A 5,535-nucleotide genomic window follows, 5' to 3' on the forward strand; every position below is an offset into this window, starting at 1 on the left:
TTTTGTTTGTTGAAATTACTTAAAATTATCACAAAAATGGCAATTCAACCAAATACAATTATCAGAATTTTTTTTTCTTTTTTTGGAAATTTAGTTTTAGTTGATTGTGATCGAGAAATTTGAAGTTTCTTGGTGGGTCGAGAATGTTTGATTTATCAATTTATCAGATAAATAATTAGAGGCTGTGTGTAATTCACGGTGAATCAAGCAAATACTAGGTTGGGTTAATGAACCTATTCAACGACATGTTTGTTTGGACTAGAGTTAGTTTACGTTTCCACTGTACTGCTCTTCAACTTACTATTATTTTTCTAGTATAACAATTACTGTACTATTCTTCAACTTACTATTATTTTTTTAGTATAACAATTAGAATATCGAAATTTGAACATCTGGCTTAAAAAAAAGTACATATTAATTACTGTTGAGTGATGTTCACATTATTATCGGAAGATTTAATAAATAAAATAAATATTTTTAAAATTTGAGAATGAAAATAGTTTTAGATTTGAGTTTGAGAAACTTCCGACCAAAATATAGAATTAGAAAATGGAAAAATTAAATAATTGTAACCAAAAATTCGAATTAAATCAAATAAAAAAGTTATCCCTAAATTTAGGGGAATCCGTCCCCACATTTATTAACGAACTAACTGAAAATGGCGGGAAATTGGATATCGCTGACGTTAACCAATCCACACCGTTGAATTTTAGTGGGACCCACGGGATCTTCTGAATCTACGGTCATAAATCGCATCGAAAATGACTGACCATACAAGACCGTGTTTGGAAATTTATCCTTTAAAAGGACCGCTAGAATCACATGGATCGGAGTTTCTTTTTGTTCGCCGCCACCGCCGCCACCCTCTGCTCATCGGAGTCTTTGGCCTCATCGCATTCTATCGGCGATACGCTGATTCGTCAAGTTATCGACGATGGAGATTTCAAGCGTCACTCTCTCGGAGCGGAACATCATTTTTCGCTCTTCCAGCGAAGGTTCGGGAAATCATATGCCACCGAGGAAGAGCACGATCTTAGGCTTAAGATCTTCAAGGCTAATATGCGACAGGCGCTGCGCATCAGTCATTTGATCCATCCGTCATTCATGGCGTCACTCAGTTCTCCGATTTGATTCCTTCCCAGTTTAGGGAGGCCTTTCTAGGGCTCCAAAGAAATCGTCTCAGGCTTCCTGTTCATACTAATGCGGCTCCGATTCTTCCTACGGAGAATCTTCCGATTCATTTTGATTGGAGAGAACGTAGTGTTTTAACTGCTGTAAAAAATCAGGTACCGTACTATATCTCAATCTCCCGTTTAATTGCGATCTTTGAAGTTCTAGGCGTGTTTTGATTCTTGTTCTTATTCTTCCTTTCTGTAGGATACGCCTATTTCATTTGGTTACCTATGATTTCTGTTTTTGAACGAATTTTAATCTGTGGAAGTTTGGAGGACAATTGTAGATCTGAAATGCACTTATACTTGTGTCTTCATCCCTAGTTCTTACAGCATATATAGATATTTTACAAGAAGCTGATTGTATTCTAAAGCAATTTCTTTCTAATTATCTGCTATCTTACCATTTGGGGTTGTTTAAAAGTCTAAAATCAGCTTTGAACATCTACATTCGATCAGGGATCTTGCGGATCCTGCTGGAGTTTCAGTACAACCGGTGCCCTAGAAGGTTAACTTCCTTGCGACAGGGGAACTTGTTAGCTTAAGCGAACAGCAGCTGGTAGATTGTGATCACGAGGTTCCCTTCCTTCTAGCTTTGTAATTGCTCTGTTCTTCTCACTCCCACGTATAAATTGATCTTGATAGCTATGTCATAACTTTATTTGAATTTAAAAAGTGATTCATTTCTTGTGGATGTCGGGAATCTTAATCTGTAACGGCTCAAACCCACAGTTAGCATATATTGTTTTCTTTGAGCTTTCCCTTTCAGACTTTCCCTCAAGGCTTTTAAAACGCCTATGCTAGAGAGAGGTTTCCACACTTTTATAAAGAATGATTCTCTCCTCCCAACCGACGTGGGATCTCACATAATCAACTCTTGAATTTTCTCCCAGCTTTCATTGATTGTTGTCTTGGGTTACTGTTAATTTTTTCAATCACTAGCCAGGATTATTCTGGTGATTGCTTGGTTTGTTTATTTCTCTTGTTTTCATGATGATGGCTGCTAATCTTGTTTCTCACAAAATTTATGTGATTTGTGCAAAATCAGAAGCTATTATTCATAGGTGTAATGAGGGCATGTTTGGAACTGATGTTCAAAATCATTCTAAAACAAGCTTTGAATCATTCAAAATCAGTTTGAATTGTATTCAACTTGAATTTAAAGGTGTAAAATCAATTTTGAATGATTAAAAGATGTATGGGAAGATGATATTAACCATTAGGCTATGGTTGAAGGAGAATCCATGCCATACGTCTGTTTCCTCTTTAGTGATACTATTCTGAAACCTTTGAACTTGCATTTTATAAATTCTGCATATATCTTCTGCACACGGCAGTGTGATCCAGAGGGAGCTGGTTCCTGTGACTCTGGTTGCAATGGTGGCTCGATGAACAGTGCATTTGAATACACATTAAAAGTTGGTTGCAATCGTGAAGCCTGTAAGTTTGACAGGTCCAAGATCGCCATTTGAATACACATTAAAAGTTGGTTGCAATCGTGAAGCCTGTAAGTTTGACAGGTCCAAGATCGCTGCTGCATCAGTTGCCAATTTCAGTGTTGTTTCACTTGATGAGGACCAAATTGCTGAAAATCTGGTGGAAAATGGCTCACTTGCAAGTAAAATACCCCATCAAATCATTTAACTTTCATTATTCTGATACAGATTCCATATGTCCTTAAGAACATCCAATATGGATCTAACTAGAATCAGCAGCTAAATTCTGGTTTTTTTTTTTTTTTACCACAATGCAGTTGCTATCAATGCGGTGTTCATGCAGTCATATATAGGTGGAGTATCTTGTCCATTCATATGTTCAAAGCGGTTGGAACATGGAGTTTTGCTGGTGGGTTATGGCTCAGCTGACTATTGGATCATCAAAAACTCATGGGGAGAAAATGGATACTACAGAATCTGCAGAGGAAGGAATATTTGTGGAGTTGATTCCTTGGTCTCAACTGTTGCAGCTGTTCATACCCCAATTGCAGCAGCAGGTCAGTAAATTGGATCTCTCTTAACCCTGTAATTTATGAAAATGTGTGAATTCTAAGCCTTTAGGTCCCTCCTTTTCTTTCTTTCCTTATTCTTATTGGATTCATTATTGTTCTCCTGTTCCATAAAATATGCCAAGAAACCAAAAGAATCTGGTTCATGTACATTCCCTTCTTATACTATCACATTTTAAATGAAATGGAAGAGATTTAAATTGGTACATAACTGCCCCTTTTATTTGATTACTACGGATTGGATCAAAAATAATTGTGGAATACTTAAAAATAATTGTGGAATATAGTATTCCAACTCTTGGGGATGAATCGAAAATGAAATAACTACCCTTGCTATTGATTACTACCGATTGGATAAAAATAATTGTGGAATATAGGATTCCAACTCTCTGGATGAATCAAAAATGAAATATTTATTAGTCCCTAATGAAATATTTATTTGTTCATTTTTATGAAGAGAATAGTTTTATTGAGCAATGAAAACTACTAAGGTTTGGACCTCTCGGGAATAATTTAGAACTATACCTATACCTATAGGTACATTAAAAAAACATAGTAAACCAATTGATAAATAGATCTAATCGCAATTTCGAGTATAGAATTGAAATGGATGAAATAATGGATGAAATAGAAAATGATACGATCAACCAAATTCATCAAATATGAAAGAGTACAAAGAAATTGTTCGATCCTCTTCATTTGATTTCATAAATGTTCGCAGGCATAAATGCCTATAAATATAAGGGAGACTGACTCAATAACCTTGTCTGTTACACTAGCTCATCGGTGATACCACTTATAAAGACACTGGGGCCTGTCTAAGAACCCAGTTTATTTTCCATTAAAAAAGAACTAGTGCTAATGCCCAAAACCTCAGGCTTGGGCACTCCTCAACAAGAGCAATGGCAGTGGCAATTACCTTACCATATTTAAATTAAAAAATCAATACAAACCACTTCTGTGCACAAACCAAACCAAAACAGAGCTTTTCTCTCATGGGGTTCATATTGAAACTGAATATTATTATTCATCATCTTCATCTAGCAATGCAAATGAGAAAGGAAGGAATTTGTAGCCGTCTCCCTCGTAGAACTTGTTTTGGAACTCGACCCAATGAAGACGCAGTGCGTGAAGGAAAGCACTTAAAGTCTCCATCAACAGCAACACACCAACGGTAGCGAAAATGAAAACAATGATGCCTACTATTAAGATTACAATGTTGTTGAACCTAAGAGGAAATAAAATGTTTTGTTAATGTTATGTTATAACCGTTGGGAATTTTTTTAATGCAAAACAGAGCTTTCATCGATAAAAATGAAAGAATATAAAGGCATAAAAGAAAAAATATGTGAGATCCCATTTAGAGCTTTCATCGATAAAAATGAAAGAATATAAAGGCATAAAAGAAAAAATATGTGAGATCCCATTTTGAGGAGAACGAAAATCATTTTTTTACAAGGGTATGGAAACTTCTTCCTAGTAGAGGTGTTTTAAAAACCTTGAGGGGAAGCCCAAAAGGGAAAATCCAAATAGGACTATCTGCTAGCGGTGGGCTTGGACTGTTACAAAAAAAGAAGCTGCAAAAAAAGGGGAAGTTACCACAAGCTCCAAAATGGAGCTCCAATCGAGTTAAATAAGACTTAACGAGTAATTACGAAAAGACAGTTTCTGATCTCCAATGAGAAACATAGAATCTAACAAGAGACCAAATATCGCTAAAGTTCTCTTTCACCCTAAAGATTCTATAGTTTTTCTCACACCAGAGTTCATAGAATCTTGAGACTAAAGTTCTCTTTCACCCTAAAGATTCTATAGTTTTTCTCACACCAGAGTTCATAGAATCTTGAGACCAAATATCGCTAAAGTTCTCTTTCACCCTAAAGATTTTATAGTTTTTCTCACACCAGAGTTCCTAGATAATGCAACAATTGGTAATTACCATTCACTACCACCAGCTTAGATGATTATATAGAATGCTCTAAAAGCACAACAGCTGCATAATGCGGCCTACCATTTAGGTGCATCAATAGGTCCAGTTCTCTACATCTCCAGTCTATAATTTAGGGAAAAAAAAAATTGAGGGCAAAGAAGGTATATGAAGAAGAGTTACATACCCCGCAGATAGAACGAGAACCTTGTCATAAAACACGCTCGATAACTCTGAGTGCGCAAGACTGGATAACAAAAAAGAAAATAATTAATAAATAAAATAAAAATACCAAACCTTAAAGAGAACAGGTCACTGAAGACAATTAGTTATTACTAGCACTCCCCCATGTTCATACAGAACAAATGGAGTTTTTTTTTTTTTTTTTTTTTTTTTTTTTTTTTTTTTTTTTTTTTTTTTTTTTTTTTTTT

The 5,535-nt window shown here is 35.5% G+C and overlaps 1 long non-coding RNA gene and 1 pseudogene across 1 annotated transcript; one reads left to right on the top strand and one right to left on the bottom strand.

Annotated features, from left to right (window-relative positions):
- Positions 1–822: 822 nt before the first annotated feature.
- Positions 823–3,327, top strand: LOC111475357 (annotated as a pseudogene).
- A 519-nt stretch (positions 3,328–3,846) lies between these two features.
- LOC111475359 lies at positions 3,847–5,385 on the bottom strand. Its single transcript, XR_002716453.1, has 2 exons — positions 5,292–5,385; positions 3,847–4,405 (listed from the first exon to the last, which is right to left on the bottom strand). It is a non-coding gene; the product is annotated as an uncharacterized LOC111475359 (long non-coding RNA).
- Between the last annotated feature and the right edge of the window lie 150 nt (positions 5,386–5,535).

The sequence above is a fragment of the Cucurbita maxima genome, unplaced genomic scaffold (genome assembly GCF_002738345.1).
Source record: "Cucurbita maxima cultivar Rimu unplaced genomic scaffold, Cmax_1.0 Cma_Scf01314, whole genome shotgun sequence".
In the NCBI taxonomy this organism is placed as follows: Eukaryota; Viridiplantae; Streptophyta; class Magnoliopsida; order Cucurbitales; family Cucurbitaceae; genus Cucurbita; species Cucurbita maxima.